General features: G+C 42.5%; 1 protein-coding gene across 1 annotated transcript in view; it reads left to right on the top strand.

Annotated features, from left to right (window-relative positions):
• The first annotated feature begins 13,564 nt into the window (after positions 1-13,564).
• LOC115175758 (potassium voltage-gated channel subfamily G member 2) overlaps positions 13,565-17,968 on the top strand; it is a 36,521-nt gene continuing 32,117 nt past the window's right edge. Inside the window, exon 1 of the mRNA XM_029735240.1 lies at positions 13,565-13,981. The gene's annotated coding sequence lies outside the window, so the exon portion shown is untranslated. The remainder of the gene's footprint in view (positions 13,982-17,968) is intronic.

A 17,968-nucleotide genomic window follows, 5' to 3' on the forward strand; every position in this document is an offset into this window, starting at 1 on the left:
ATACAATTCCATTCCAGCCATTACAAGGAGTCCTATTGCCTCTGGTATTCATGTTCCTTCCACCACACAACAACAAGTAGCTAATCACCTCCCTCGCCAGGCTTCCCTTGGCTGCTTCACAAGGGCTAAGGATTCTGACAGAGCTAACAAGCTATACAACAACCTTCCCTTTAAAGCCCCTCTCTCTCAGATGGCTACTGTGTTTTTAGCCGCTAGCTGTTATGGGGCTAGCTCATCACACACAGACAGTCAAAGACCATTTCATTTTATAGTAGCTGGCTTATATTTCAACATTCCCTGTATTATAAATTAATAGTGGGAATAATCATATTTTCATTGATGGTGAGATGTTATACATCGAGGGAAGCGCAATTTAACCTACAGTGCCTTCGGAAAGTAGACAGACCCCTTGACTTTTTCCACATTTTGTTACGTTACAGCCTTATTCTAAAAATAATTCAATCGTTTTTTTCCCTCATCAATCTACACACAATACTTCATAATGACAAAGCAAAAACATTTTTAAATAAAAAAAATGATTATAAAATAGAACTGAAATATCACGTTTACATAAGTATTCAGACCCTTTACTCAGTAATTTGTTGAAGCACCTTTGGCAGTGATTACAGCCTCAAGTCTTCTTGGGTATGACGCTACAAGCTTGGCACACCTGTATTTGGGGAGTTTCTCCCATTCTCCTCTGCAGATCCTCTCAAGCTCGGTCAGGTTGCATGGGAGAGCATTGCTGCACAGCTATTTTCAGGTCTCTCCAGAAATGTTCAATCAGGTTCAAGTTCTGGCTCTGGCTGGGCCACTCAAGGACATTCAGAGACTTGTCCCGAAGCCACTCCTGCGTTGTCTTGGCTGTGTGCTTAGGGTTGCTGTCCTGTTGTAAGGTGAACCTTCGCCCCAGTCTGAGCTCCTGAACGCTCTGGAGCAGGTTTTCATCAAGGATCTCTATATACTTTGCTCTCTTCATCTTAGCCTCAATCCTGACTCGTCTCCCAGTCCCTTCCACTGAAACATCCCCACAGCATGATGCTGCCGCCGTAGAGATGGTGTCCTCCAGACGTGACGATAGGCATTCAGGCCAAAGTGCTCAATCTTCGTTTCATCAGACCAGAGAATCTTGTTCCTTATGGTCTGAGAGTCTTTAGGTGTCTCTTGGCAAACTCCAAGTGGGCTGTTATGTGCCTTTTACTGAGGAGTGGTTTCCGTCTGGCCATTCTACCACAAAGGTCTAATTGGTGGAGTGCTGCAGAGATGGTTGTCCTTCTGGAAGGTTTTCCCATCTCCACAGAGGAACTCTAGAGCTCTGTCAGAGTGACCATCAGCCCTTCTACCCCGATTGCTCAGTTTGGCCACTGTGTTCTTGGGGACCTTCAAGGCTGCAGAAATGTTTTGGTACCCTTCCCCAGATCTGTGCCTCGACACTATCCTGTCTCTGAGATATACGGACAATTCCTTGACATGCACTGTCAACTGTGGGACCTTATATAGACAGGTGTGTGCCTTTCCAAATCATGTCCAATCAATTGAATTTACCACAGGCAGGCTCCAATCAAGTTGTAGAAACATCTCAAGGATGATCAATGGAAACAGGATGCACCTGAGCTCAATTTCGAGTCTCATAGCAAAGGGTCTGAATTCTTACGTAAATAAGGCATTTCTGTTTTTTGTATTTAATACATTTGCAATATTTTCTAAAAACCTGTTTTCTCTTTGTCATTATGGGCTATTGTGTGTAGATTGCTGAGGAAATTGTTTTATTTAATAAATTTTAGAATAAGGCTGTAACGTAACAAAATGTGGAAAAAGTCAAGGGGCCTGAATACTTTCCGAAGGCACTGTATATCTGTAATTTAGACACAGTAGGGAACTTCTAACAGCAACATTAACAGTTGTAGGGATTTATGAATTATCATAGAGATGCTGATCTGTGTGACTGTAAAATGCATCCCCTATCCAATCAGACAGATCTCCAGAGCCATGTGATGTATCTTCCTCTCTTTCCTTCTCTCTATCTGTCTTCCCCTCATTCCTTATCTCTGTCCGTCCTCCCCTCTTTCCTTCTCTCTATCTGTCTTCCCCTCATTCCTTATCTCTGTCCGTCCTCCCCTCTTTCCTTCTCTCTATCTGTCTTCCTCTCTTTCCGTCTCACTATCTGTCTTCCTCTCAATCTGTCTTCCTCTCTTTCCTTCTCTCGATCTGTCTTCCCCTCATTGCAATGTGAACTAAGGTTATGTCAGTTTCATGAAGAGAATTTGTGGACTTCCTAAAGATTCCAACTGTAGCCCATCTATCTGTGGTTGTATGATTTATGACAGTCATAAGACCACTCACAGGGCCCCGAGCCTTACTGCAGCCACTTTGTCTTTGTTTGCTCTTTGTTTCCAGTGTTGAGAGGACATGATAACATTTAGCTAATATAGGAAATTATAACATTTAACAACTATAGGATAAGATAACATCTAGCTACTATAGGACATTATAACAATTAGCTACTATAGGAAATGATAACATTTAGCTACTATAGGACATGATAACATTTAGCTACTATAGGACATTATAACATTTAGCTACTATAGGAAATGATAACATTTAGCTACTATAGGAAATGATAACATTTAGCTACTATAGGAAATGATAACATTTAGCTACTATAGGACATTATAACATTTAGCTACTATAGGACATTATAACAATTAGCTACTATAGGAAATGATAACATTTAGCTACTATAGGAAATGTTAACAATTAGCTACTATAGGAAATGATAACATTTAGCTACTATAGGACATTATAACAATTAGCTACTATAGGAAATGATAACATTTAGCTACTATAGGACATTATAACAATTAGCTACTATAGGACATGATAACATTTAGCTACTATAGGAAATGATAACATTTAGCTACTATAGGAAATGATAACATTTAGCTACTATAGGAAATGATAACATTTAGCTACTATAGGACATTATAACAATTAGCTACTATAGGAAATTATAACATTTAGCTACTATAGGAAATGATAACATTTAGCTACTATAGGAAATGATAACATTTAGCTACTATAGGAAATGATAACATTTAGCTAATATAGGAAATGATAACATTTAGCTACTATAGGAAATTATAACATTTAGCTACTATAGGAAATGATAACATCTAGCTACTATAGGAAATTATAACATTTAGCTACTATAGGACATTATAACATTTAGCTACTATAGGAAATGATAACATCTAGCTACTATAGGACATTATAACAATTAGCTACTATAGGACATTATAACAATTAGCTACTATAGGAAATGATAACATTTAGCTACTATAGGAAATGATAACATTTAGCTACTATAGGAAATGATAACATTTAGCTACTATAGGACATGATAACATTTAGCTACTATAGGAAATGATAACATTTAGCTACTATAGGACATTATAACATTTAGCTACTATAGGAAATGATAACATTTAGCTACTATAGGAAATTATAACATTTAGCTACTATAGGAAATAACATCTAGCTACTATAGGAAATGATAACATTTAGCTACTATAGGAAATGATAACATTTAGCTACTATAGGACATGATAACATTTAGATACTATAGGACATTATAACAATTAGCTACTATAGGAAATGATAACATTTAGATACTATAGGAAATGATAACATTTAGCTACTATAGGACATGATAACATTTAGCTACTATAGGAAATGATAACATTTAGCTACTATAGGACATTATAACATTTAGCTACTATAGGAAATGATAACATTTAGCTACTATAGGAAATGATAACATTTAGCTACTATAGGAAATTATAACATTTAGCTACTATAGGAAATGATAACATCTAGCTACTATAGGAAATGATAACATTTAGCTACTATAGGACATTATAACATTTATCTACTATAGGACATTATAACAATTAGCTACAATAGGAAATGATAACATTTAGCTACTATAGGACATGATAACATTTAGCTACTATAGGACATTATAACAATTATCTACGATAGGAAATTATAACATTTAGCTACTATAGGAAATGATAACATTTAGCTACTATAGGACATTATAACAATTAGCTACTATAGGAAATGATAACATTTAGCTACTATAGGACATGATAACATTTAGCTACTATAGGACATTATAACAATTAGCTACTATAGGAAATTATAACATTTAGCTAAGATAGGAAATTGTAACATTTAACAACTATAGGACATTATAACAATTAGCTACTATAGGAAATGATAACATCTAGCTACTATGGGAAATTATAACATTTAGCTACTATAGGAAATGATAACATTTAGCTACTATAGGACATTATAACAATTAGCTACTATAGGATAAGATAACATCTAGCTACTATAGGACATTATAACAATTAGCTACTATAGGATAAGATAACATCTAGCTACTATGGGAAATTATAACATTTAGCTACTATAGGAAATTATAACATTTAACAACTATAGGACATGATAACATTTAGCTACTATAGGACATTATAAAAATTAGCTACTATAGGAAATGACAACATTAAGCTACTATAAGAAATTATAACATTTAGCTACTATAGGACATTATAACAATTAGCTACTATAGGAAATGATAACATTTAGCTACTATAGGACATGATAACATTTAGCTACTATAGGACATGATAACATTTAGCTACTATAGGACATTATAACAATTAGCTACTATAGGAAATGATAACATTTAGCTACTATAGGACATGATAACATTTAGCTACTATAGGACATGATAACATTTAGCTACTATAGGACATTATAACATTTAGCTACTATAGGAAATGATAACATCTAGCTACTATAGGAAATGATAACATTTAGCTACTATAGGACATGATAACAATTAGCTACTATAGGAAATTATAACATTTAGCTACTATAGGAAATGATAACATTTAGCTACTATAGGACATGATAACATTTAGCTACTATAGGACATGATAACATCTAGCTACTATAGGACATTATAAGATTTAGCTACTATAGGAAATCATAACATTTACTGCCACTGCACTACTCAAGTGGAAGTCAGGGGGTAGATATTCTTTTGCAGAACTGTGTTAAAAAAGTATTTGGTTTTCTTTCAAATTCTTTAGCTGGGCTGGTTTTAGCTTTCCTGGTTAAATGGAACCAATGTGATAGTCCCCAAAGTGAAAACCACTCCAGACAGGCTCAATCGCAGAGCAGCTCCTTGGGTAGTATTGCGCCTGGATATTTTGAGAAACGGCGAGGCTTTAATGTTTGGACATACAGATCATCATGACTTAAGATGTTCCTTTTCATGTGTTGTAGCCTCTTAATTAATGTTGGCTTCCCCAACTTCTTGGAAACTCACACAGTGTATGAATTGAATACTTGAGCCTCACTGAAAAACTAGCAGTTCACAGTGCTGAGGTCTAGGACGCTGCTGTTGTGACACTTTGACACTTCATAACAACAACATGCCATACAGTACAGAACCATATGGCGGATGGGCTGCTGACAGGAAGACAGGCGGAAGAGAAAGAAAAAATTAAAAGAGAAAGAAAGACAGACTTCTCTAACATCTGCAGCCTGCTCTGTTTATAAGACGTGTCGTAATAATCTTGACAGAAGGTGTAGTATACAGATTATCTATGGACAGACGTCTCAGCCATGCAGCACATTTAAAACAAGTTGCATTTTTATTTAACTAGGCAAGTCAGTTAAGAACAAATTCTTATTTACAATGACAGCTTACCGGGGAACAGTGGGTTAACTGCCTTGTTAAGAACGACAGATTTTTACCTTGTCAGCTCGGGGATTCAATCCAGCAACCTTTCGGTTACTGGCTCAACAGTCTAACCACTAGGCTACCTGCAACTCTCTATTTTATGGCTGTTTTCCCCGTTGATGTTCAATGATTTGCCGTTGAATGTGAGGCACATTAACCATTATAATGGTTAAGGACATGGGAGGAGGAGGAGGAGGAGGAGGAGGAGGAGGAAGAGGAGGAGGAGGAGGAGGAGGAGGAGGAGGGGGAAGTCGCCCACAGCAGCAGCCTACCAAACAGGCTGGGACCTTTCCTGTGACTGTCTTTTTGTAGAAGGTGGAGGGTCAACACTGCCTCTCAACAAAACTCCCTCTAAGCAGCAGTCATGAGTAAATAGTGGATTTATTTCATTATAAATACTTTACTGTAAATAAAGTTGGGTGAGTGAATTACTATCTTTCCTTTTTTAGCTGGAAGTGAGTTATGATTCCTCTCAGCAATATCATTGATTTGCCAGGCACAGAAATATCTTGATGTGATATCAAAGTCCATCAAAGGATCTACTATAATGATAGCCAGACAGTACAGTGCATTTGGAAAGTATTCAGACCCCTTGACTTTTCCACATTTTGTTACGTTACAGCCTTATTCAAATATTTATTTTTTTGTGTGTGTCTCATAAATCTACACGCAATACCCCATAAAGACAAAGCAAAAACAGGTTTTTAGGAATTAAGAAATATTACATTTACATAAGTATTCAGACCCTTTACTCAGTACTTTGTTGAAGCACCTTTGGCAGCGATTACAGACTTGAGTCTTCTTCGGTATAACGCTACAAACTTGGCACACCTGTATTTGGGGAGTTTCTCCCATTTTTCTATGCAGATCCTCTCAAGCTCTGTCATGTTGGATGGGGAGCGTTGCTGCACATCTATTTTCACGTCTCTCCAGAGATGTTAGATCGAGTTCAAGTTCGGGCTCTGGCTGGGCCACTCAAGGACATTCCGAGACTTCTCCCGAAGCCACTCCTGCGTTGTCTTGGATGTGTGCTTAGGGTCGTTGTTCTGTTGGAAGGTGAACCTTCAGCCCAGTCTGAGGTCATGAGCGCACTGGAGCAGGTTTTCATCAAGGATCTCTCTGTAATTTGCTCCGTTCATCTTTCCCTCGATCTTGACTAGTCTCCCAGTCCCTGCCGCCGAAAAACATCCCCACAGCATGATGCTGCCACCACCATGCTTCACCATAGGGATGGTGCCAGGTTTCCTCCAGACGTGACGCTTGGCATTCAGTCCAAAGAGTTCAATCTTGGTTTCATCAGACCAGAGAATCTTGTTTCTCATGGTCTGAGAGTATTTAGGTGCCTTTTGGCAAACTCCAAGTGGGCTGTTATGTGCCTTTTACTGAGGAGTGGCTTCCGTCTGGCCTCTACCATAAAGGCCATATTGGTGGAGTGCTGCAGAGATGGTTGTCCTTCTGGAAGGTTTTCCCATCGCCACAGAGTGGCCATCGGGTTCTTGGTCACCTCCCCGATTGCTCAGTTTGGCCGGGCGGCCAGCTCTAGGAAGAGTCTTGGTGGTTCCAAACTTCTTCCATTTAAGAATGATGGGGGCCACTGTGTTCTTGGGGACCTTGAATGCTGCAGAAATGTTTTGGTGCCCTTCCCCAGATCTGTGCCTCGACACAATCCTGTCTCGGAACTCTACAGACAATTCCTTCGACATCATGGCTTGTTTTTTTCCTCTGACATGCACTGTAACTGTGGGACCTTATATAGACAGGTGTGTGCCTTTCCAAATCATGTCCAATTAATAGAATTTTCCACAGGTGGACTCTAATCAAGTTGTAGAGACATCTCGACGGAAACAGGATGCACCTGAGCTCAATTTCGAGTGTCATAGCAAAGGGTCTGAACGCTTATGTAAGTAAGGTATTTCATTTATATATATATACATTTGCTAAAATTTCTATAAACCTGTTTTCACATTGTCATTATGGGCTATTGTATGTAGATTGATGAGGAAAAACATTCATTTAATCCATTATAGAATAAGGCTGTAATGTGTAAAAAGGCAATGGGTCTGAATACTTTCCAAATGCACTGTATACCTTCACCTTCATATGCTGTACATACTGTACCGTATATCCTGGTAAACCTACCTTCAACATAATTCAAAAGCAAATAAAATGTTATCGGTCACATACACATGTTATTGCAGGTGTAGCGAAATGCTTTTGTTCCTAGCTCCAACAGTGCAGTAGTATCCAACAATTCACAACAATACACACAAATCTAAAAGTAAAAGAATGGAATTAAGAAATATATAAATATTAGATCAAGCAATGTCGGAGTGGCATTGACTAAAATACAGTAGAATAGAATACATATGAGATGAGTAATGCAGTATATGAACATTATTAAAGTGACTAGTGTTCCATTATTAAAGTGACTAGTCATTCCAAGTCTATGTATATAGGGCAGCAGCCTCTAAGGTGCAGGGTTGAGTAACCGGGTGGTAGCCAGCTAGTGATGGCTATTTAACAGTCTGATGGCCTTGAGATTGAAGCTATTTTTCAGTCTCAAGGTCCTTCCCATGTAGGCATACCTTCTCATTCTCCTTCCTCTTTTCAGTCATTGTCTTCAGATGGCATCAGTCCTACGTGATAGTCGTCCCTCAGTGTAGACAATGCTCTTCAGTATTACACAACACGTGTCCCTGTCAGACAGGACCAATCAGGAGATAAAGTGTTCTGAACATCACACAGATACTCTGTCAGATGCTGCCTTATTGAATTTCTCTTGCACCTTCATGTTTACTTTACAAACGACACACACACTTCTCTCTGAGATGTGCTACAAAACTACACACACACCTCCCTGAGACATCCTCCCCTTCTCATCTCTCTCTTTCTCTCGTCTTCTCTTCTCTTGCTCTACAACCCGTAACAAACACACACTCCGTAGCATCTCACTAGTCATTTCTACTATACATTTGCTCTTCTATTCTCAGGTTTGACAATATGGAATATATATATGGTACCATTTTAGTGAAAGTGATTTTGAATGAGTTCACCTACTAATCTAATTTAATCTGATCAAGTCAAATTTCATGGAATTGGATGGAGTTCATTTTTACGACGGTCATGGATTTATATGCAAAGCTGGTCTCTGTTAGGGGTTGGTCCCTGTTGGGTCTTTATCAATATAATCAGAGAGGAAGAGGCGAAGTGAGATATTTCACTCTCGCCAAAATCTGTCCAAAATAAACCTAATGCCTTTCTATGGGCTTATTTTGGACCTAATCTTGTCGCCTGCCTTCCCATCTTTGGGACAACAACTCCCATTGTTGAGCATCTCATCATACAGATCTCAGCTGTAACCTACAGGGGATTCTCTCTGAGACCTCTATAGTAGCCTGGTTGCCAGTCTCTGTTTAGCTAACATTCCATTCTTTGTACTCCGTGTCATGTGACAGAGCACAAGGAGTGACAACCTGGCTTCATCTATAGGCCTATAGTATGTCTTTGGATTAGATCCTAGTTGAGCTACAACCTCACAGCAGGCAATGGAAGGACAGACATACTTTCATGTATACATCTCTCTCTTCTCTTTTCTCTTCCCTGCTATGGAGAGGAGAAGGTTAATATGACTAATACAGCTGACTCAGAGCCTGTCAATCACATTACTTGTTCTTTCAGCACCCTTACATTTGTCTCTGATGGACGGAGACCTTGAGTAAAAAGCAGGGATGAACATTTCTCGCCTCTGCTCCGCTCCACTCAGCTCTCCCCTCCAAGGTCTGTCTATGAATGATCCCTGCTGAATCCACTCTCAGCTCCAAGTCATCACAGAGGCAACATTTCAAAGGAGAACGATTGAAAAGGAGAAATGTTTTATGATTCCGACTTCCATTATCCAAATGGGCACTTTATTCAAATGGATGTGACTATTATGGGTAATTATCTTGTAATGATTAAGTTGAATGCTGCATTTAAGTGATAGTTTCTCTCCATGCTTCTCCCGAGGAAATATTATTATTTTAATGAAGGGAGAAGGCAATAAGCTTGAAAGCTTAGCCAGAATAAAAGGCTGATTTAGGAATAAATGGTATTTAGAGTAGAGATTTGTACTTTTTATGTTTGTGTGGGTGTTGGTTTATATGTATGAATATTTCTTATTATTATTATGTGTGACTATGAAATGCATTTGTGAAAGATAGACTATGTGTGTGTGTGTGCATGTGTCCATGCATGTGTGTGTGTGTGTGTGTGTAAGCGTGTGTACAATATGTGTACGTAGACAATAAAGTGTTTTGATTAATATGGCATCTGGTCCACTGTGAAATCAAATCAAATTTTATTTGTCACATCCACATGTTTAGCAGTTGTTATTGCGGATGTAGCGAAAGGCTTGTAAAAGCTTAGGAGCTAGGAGCAGAGCTGCCCTGTGTCAGCACTGCTCTGGAGCTAATTGTGATTGTGGCCATTTTAATATGGGTCAAGAGCACCATAATTACACTGACATGTGGTCATAGTGTTTATGTCTCTCTGTTTACTTCCACAGAACAGAACTGAAGAAGTACGTGCCTTACTAATGAGGGCACATACACTGAGTATACCAAACATTAGGAACACCCCCCCCCCCCCCGTCCTCAGAACAGCCTCAATTTGTCAGGACATGGACTCTACAAGGTGTCGAAAGCGTTCCACAGGGATACTGGACCATGCTGACTCCAATGCTTCCCACAGTTGTGTCAAATTGGCTGGATGTCCTTTGGGTGGTGGACCATTCTTGATACACACGGGAAACTGTTGAGTGTGAAAGCCCAGCAACGTTGCAGTTCTTGACCGGTGTGCCTGACACCTACTACCATACCCCGTTCAAAGGCACTTAAATATTTTGTCTTGCCCATTCACCCTCTGGATGGCACATATACACAATCCATGTCTCAAGGCTTCAAAATCATTATTTAACCTGTCTCCTCCCCTTCATCTACACTGATTGAAGTGGATTTAACAAGTGACGTCAATAAGGGATCATAGCTTTCACCTGGATTCACTTGGTCAGGCTGTGATTGAAAGAGCAGGTGTTCCTAATGTTTTGTCTACTTAGTAGTGATGGTTTCTCCAAACATAATATCTTGTGGACAGACTTCGTAAACGTCTGATGAAATTACGCAAGATTTTAGTTCTGGGTTAACCGAGATTAGTCCAAACAGCAAAGGAGTGTGGTGGTTCAGTGAACAAAGCTTTTATGCTGCTCAACCTTTCCCGTGACCTGAATACAGGCATTATCTATTTTATCTATTTTCCTTTATTATTCCTAATCTGATGATGTTTCCAGTGTGGTTGGCGAGCATGCCATTGTAGGAGAAGGTAGTCCCATTCTAAAGGTTTAAACCACCCTCCTCCTGTGTATCACTGATCCCTAATGGCTGGGAGCAGCCTAGTCTGCTTAATCAATACCTGATACTGAGAGCGGTATCACTATGAATCATTAGCTCAGAGCAAACAGAGCTGCATTTTTAACCTTAGTGGAAACACACTGGTTTAAATGGCACCCTATTCCCAATCTTGCAGTTCTTTTGACCGGCCCTCTGGTAGTACACTGTATTGGGAATAGGGTGCCATTTGGGACTCACAACAGACTCACAGGTCCTGTTTGTCAGAGTTCCGACAGTCTTCCTCTCTTCTACACTTGATATCTACGGGTTTCCCTCTTCATCCTCCTCCATCACTCGATCCTAAACCTACGACACAACCCGGGGAGTGTGTAAACATAATCAGGGGTTTATAAAGTCATTACTCACGACCCTGATGGAGTCAGTAGATTCTCCCTCAGAGGGGTTGGTTGTACAGGAGGACTGGAGACAGACACAGTGGAATCAGTTGATGTTGGACATTCTGAACACGGTAATTCATCAACGTCACAAACCATAGCGGCCGTTTAATAGCACTGTAATGTAATTCACGTTTACTCATCTTAGACAGTGTAATCTAGTTTCTGCTGATTTGTTGCTTTCTCGTACAGTGCGGTAGGAAGAGGTAAACCTGTAATGTGCACTCAGAAAACCTCCCGAGGACATAAAAGCATTTAGAAGTGATTGACAATCAATCAATAGACTATAGCTCTTTTTAACGCAACTTCCTCTCTTCCCACTTCATATCGTTCAAGGCTAATCTCATCCACCAGTCAGCTCTCTCTCAGCAATTCGAGCCAAGGTAAAACCAAACAAACTTTAATTTCAGGGAACAATCTCTGGAACTTTCTTTCTCTACCACCAAAGTTGAGACATATTGGTATCGCCATGAAGTTAAAGAGACATTTTAATGTCTGAGGGACATTATGAGAGAAGGAATGGAGATGAATGACCTTTAGCCTAGACAACAGGAGTCATTTGCTCCAGATCTTTTCTAAATACGTATTCTCTCTTGCTGGAGACTTCTGAGTGGTGTTTTCTTTGGGATGAGACTTTGAGATGTCCCTCACAACGTAGAAAACACAATTAACTTTTTCCTCAACAAATTATTCCACTGGGGCTCACATCCTCAGGTGAAGCTGAATCACATCATTACCTGAGGCATCCTTCACTCACTGATATATCATTAATATGGCATAGCGATGACAGCTAGTTGGCACTTTTAATCATCACTGAATGGTAGGACAGACCCCTCCTCTAGAGGTGAGGGTCTAGGTGAGGGTCTAGGACCTGTCACTTGCTGACTGGTGACTTTACAGTGAATGGTACCAATGCTCAGGCTAGCATAGTTAGACCTCATCATAACTAGTGTCCAGAGTTTTACCTGGGTCACCTGGTCAGGAAAAACTCCTGGCCCCAACTCTCTGTTTCTATATTTGTATTTACCGTAATATTACTTGAGCGGCGAACTCCATCCAGTCACCAACTGAATGTGGCAATTGTTCATTCCAGTAAATGGTGTGCTGGTGAATAACAGTATCAATGTAAACATTAGAATTGTAGTAGGCCTAATGTAAGCCAGTGTCATCACCTGCCCTGTGTCGACCCTCACCTGTTACTAGGCTGTTCATCTATAGAGGTCCATCCTTCAGACCCTCATTAGTGACGTTATCATTACCACGTTTGCTTTGTTTCTTCATTCAAACACATGAAGCAATTACAGCCTTGTGACGCAGATGGGTCCCATAGTATTGATATATGTTGTGACAGACACTAGCACTGAAATGAACAGACAAATGATGCATTGCTCTGCCTGGCTGCTACCTGCTTTGTAAATGAGACACCTATCATCACACCAGTCAATCAAGAAGGATCAACCGCCTAGTCTCCCTTCACTTCCCCTCATCTTTCACTTTCCATAAATTGTATGCACAATCACTCTGAAACCATTTCTTTCATAGGCCTACACCATTACAGGAAAACGAGAGGAGGCTATAAGCATGTAATAATGCAGTAGCATCATTGTAGTAGTCCTAGCTGTGTTTATCCCGTCGATCTTTTATAACACAAAGACAATTCCAAACTCAAATGATGTGTAACCTATATTTTATTTCTGCGCATACATTCATTTGTGCGCATGTAAACATTTGTATGCCCCATGCTTTTTTTTCTTCTGCAATCACAGTGTGAGCTACTTGAAATGGCTGTTGGAAGCAGGATTCAATTCCGGGAAGAAGCAGAGCATGGCACAACCCGCGCAGCGCGATTTTGCGCGTGAGCGGAGTGGTCTCTGTCGGCATCCTAGACAGTCAGAGCAGAGCCCTCAAATTGGAGTTATCACAGAGCGGCAACACCCAATCATTCACGCTGGGCTCTTCTCAAATCCGCCGTGTCTTTCCCAACTGTTCTCTCGTGAGTCTATTTTGTTGAATTTGGACGGATTATTTTGCAATTATTGCATTTCATTCGATTTAAAACAATCAAAGTAGTTTTCAGTATTTTGATTCTCCCCTTGATCTTGCTAATGCGGGTGCGCAGCAAGTTTACCGAACCTTCAAACTTGCTCCATATGATTCGGAAGTAAAGCACGTGACGTTACCTGAGTGCACCTGGTATAAAGTCAATTACCATGTTAGGATCATTTACACGGAGGACGGAGTCGATTGGAGCGTGTATTTCATGTTGAACAATATGCGCTTTCATAACTGATATCGAAATGTGGGGAAGTTCTCTGCCGATGGACACAAGCCGAACACAGCGGGTAGGTGTGGTAATCATGAATGGTATTTCAATGTTTGTACAGACACTTTGAAAAATATTTATTCAGCATTTATTACATAGTAGCCATAACATTTTTCTAAATGTTGGAGTGCGCGGCGCACTTAGGTTAGACGGCTATTGTCACAATTGAGTCTATGCTCTAATGTCTATCCATATAATTATAAACTGTCTAGGCGAATGTTTATTCACGATGTATGCTGTGTGGAAGAAATTGTAATGCATTTCAAACCTTCCCTTACTATGAACTACTTGTCCAACGGTGTGTCTCTCTCATATCCCAAAGCACTGTAGGCTATGGCAGCGGGTTCTTTTTTGCAAGATGTGCAAAATCTGACTTAGCCAGGTTTAAAGTTGTCTCCTAGATAAAATTAATCTATAGGGGATTTATTTCAAACATAGGGTTTTGAACCTTTGAATATTGGATTTTTGGCCGTCTTGGCTCAGTGCAAGCGTTCTGATTGACAATAATTGTATAACCCCAAAACAAATGGGGCTATAATTGTATTTAAAAAAAAAAGGTTTCTATTGTAGTCTACTGAATTCTACCCTCAGCTGAGCTCTTTCTTGAACCAATCATGGACTGTGATTGAGGTCCATACAAGTCAATGGGTTATACACCCTTTTAAAACAGCTCATACCCTCTCAAATGTCTCTCCTTTTACTGCCTGTATGGAATCTCTATATATATAGGTCTATGCATTCCTCCCACATCTCATTCACTTGTTGATGTGTGGACTGGACTGGGGGTCGGGTTAGGGTGGAGGTATAGGGATGTGGACTGGGGGTCGGGTTAGGGTGGAGGTATAGGGATATGGACTGGGGGTCGGGTTAGGGTGGAGGTATAGGGATGTGGACTGGGGGTCAGGTTAGGGTGGAGGTATAGGGATGTGGACTGGGGGTCCAGTTAGGGTGGAGGTATAGGGATGTAGACTGGGGGTCGGGTTAGGGTGGAGGTATAGGGATGTGGACTGGGGTCAGGTTAGGGTGGAGGTATAGGGATGTGGACTGGGGGTCAGGTTAGAGTGGAGGTATAGGGATGTGGACTGGGGGTCGGGTTAGGGTGGAGGTATAGGGATGTGGACTGGGGGTCGGGTTAGGGTCTAGGTATAGGGATGTGGACTGGGTTAGGGTGGAGGTATAGGGATGTGGACTGGGGGTTGGGTTAGGGTGGAGGTATAGGGATGTGGACTGGGGGTTGGGTTAGGGTCTAGGTATAGGGATGTGGACTGGGGGTTGGGTTAGGGTGGAGGTATAGGGATGTGGACTGGGGGTCGGGTTAGGGTGGAGGTATAGGGATGTGGACTGGGGGTCGGGTTAGGGTGGAGGTATAGGGATGTGGACTGGGGGTCGGGTTAGGGTGGAGGTATAGGGATGTGGACTGGGGGTCGGGTTAGGGTGGAGGTATAGGGATGTGGACTGGGGGTCGGGTTAGGGTGGAGGTATAGGGATGTGGACTGGGGGTCGGGTTAGGGTGGAAGTATAGGGCTGTGGACTGGGGGTCGGGTTAGGGTCTAGGTATAGGGATGTGGACTGGGGGTCGGGTTAGGGTGGAGGTATAGGGATGTGGACTGGGGGTCGGGTTAGGGTCTAGGTATAGGGATGTGGACTGGGGGTTGGGTTAGGGTGGAGGTATAGGGATGTGGACTGGGGGTCGGGTTAGGGTCTAGGTATAGGGATGTGGACTGGGGGTCGGGTTAGGGTCTAGGTATAGGGATGTGGACTGGGTTAGGGTGGAGGTATAGGGATGTGGACTGGGGTTGGGTTAGGGTGGAGGTATAGGGATGTGGACTGGGGGTTGGGTTAGGGTCTAGGTATAGGGATGTGGACTGGGGGTTGGGTTAGGGTGGAGGTATAGGGATGTGGACTGGGGGTCGGGTTAGGGTGGAGGTATAGGGATGTGGACTGGGGGTCGGGTTAGGGTGGAGGTATAGGGATGTGGACTGGGGGTCGGGTTAGCGTGGAGGTATAGGGATGTGGACTGGGGGTCGGGTTAGGGTGGAGGTATAGGGATGTGGACTGGGGGTCGGGTTAGGGTGGAAGTATAGGGCTGTGGACTGGGGGTTGGGTTAGGGTCTAGGTATAGGGATGTGGACTGGGGGTCGGGTTAGGGTGGAGGTATAGGGATGTGGACTGGGGGTCGGGTTAGGGTCTAGGTATAGGGATGTGGACTGGGGGTCGGGTTAGGGTGGAGGTATAGGGATGTGGACTGGGGGTCGGGTTAGGGTCTAGGTATAGGGATGTGGACTGGGGGTCGGGTTAGGGTGGAGGTATAGGGATGTGGACTGGGGGTTGGGTTAGGGTCTAGGTATAGGGATGTGGACTGGGGGTCGGGTTAGGGTGGAGGTATAGGGATGTGGACTGGGGGTCGGGTTAGGGTGGAGGTATAGGGATGTGGACTGGGGGTCGGGTTAGGGTGGAGGTATAGGGATGTGGACTGGGGGTCGGGTTAGGGTGGAGGTATAGGGATGTGGACTGGGGGTCGGGTTAGGGTGGAGGTATAGGGATGTGGACTGGGTTAGGGTGGAGGTATAGGGATGTGGACTGGGGGTTGGGTTAGGGTGGAGGTATAGGGATGTGGACTGGGGATAGGGTTAGGGTGGAGGTATAGGGATGTGGACTGGGGGTCGGGTTAGGGTGGAGGTATAGGGATGTGGACTGGGGGTCGGGTTAGGGTGGAGGTATAGGGATGTGGACTGGGTTAGGGTGGAGGTATAGGGATGTGGACTGGGGGTCGGGTTAGGGTGGAGGTATAGGGATGTGGACTGGGGGTTGGGTAGGGTGGAGGTATAGGGATGTGGACTGGGTTAGGGTGGAGGTATAGGGATGTGGACTGGGTTAGGGTGGAGGTATAGGGATGTGGACTGGGGGTCGGGTTAGGGTGGAGGTATAGGGATGTGGACTGGGGGTTGGGTTAGGGTGGAGGTATAGGGATGTGGACTGGGTTAGGGTGGAGGTATAGGGACTAGGGGTTGGGTTAGGGTGGAGGTATAGGGATGTGGACTGGGGGTTGGGTTAGGGTGGAGGTATAGGGATGTGGACTGGGGACTGGGTTAGGGTGGAGGTATAGGGATGTGGACTGGGGGTCGGGTTAGGGTGGAGGTATAGGGATGTGGACTGGGGGTCGGGTTAGGGTGGAGGTATAGGGATGTGGACTGGGGGTTGGGTTAGGGTGGAGGTATAGGGAAGTGGACTGGGGGTCGGGTTAGGGTGGAGGTATAGGGATGTGGACTGGGGGTCGGGTTAGGGTGGAGGTATAGGGACTCGGGGTTGGGGGTTGCGTTAGGGTGGAGGTATAGGGATGTGGACTGGGGGTCGGGTTAGGGTGGAGGTATAGGGATGTGGACTGGGGGTTGGGTTAGGGTGGAGGTATAGGGATGTTGACTGAGGGTCAGGTTAGGGTGGAGGTATAGGGATGTGGATCGGGGTCGGGGGTCGGGGAGGTTGATGCTGCTACACATAATATTATTCTCCCATTTCTCCTATATGTCCTGGAACCACACACAGACAGTCCATGTAATATCTGAGGACATGCAGGGAGAAATAATTACCTTCAAGACACATTCTAAAGGCGAGAGAAACATTATTGCCCTCCAGGGGGAAATGTGTCTTGGACATTGTAGCTGCACTATCTCCAAACTACATGAAGGACATGATACAGCCGCTATAGATCACATACATTGCACAAATCACATTCTAACAATAGAAAAGCAACCACTGCCTTGTGTGGTTGTGTAAAGATGCAAATGTATGGAAGAATAGAGAGAGTGTTATTGTGGATGGACTTCTCATACCGGTGCCTGTACAGAAACAAGTGGTCTACTGTACATTTCAGTGGCCATCAAACAGACTCTAAGTCTCTACCTTGAGGCTATTTATCTGATACTGTACCTTGCATTCTCTCTAAAGCCCTTTGCAAATTTACAAAGTACAGCACTTTTAATAAAAAAACGACCCAACCTCACTAGGA

The sequence above is a fragment of the Salmo trutta genome, chromosome 36, assembly GCF_901001165.1.
Source record: "Salmo trutta chromosome 36, fSalTru1.1, whole genome shotgun sequence".
Taxonomy (NCBI): Eukaryota; Metazoa; Chordata; class Actinopteri; order Salmoniformes; family Salmonidae; genus Salmo; species Salmo trutta.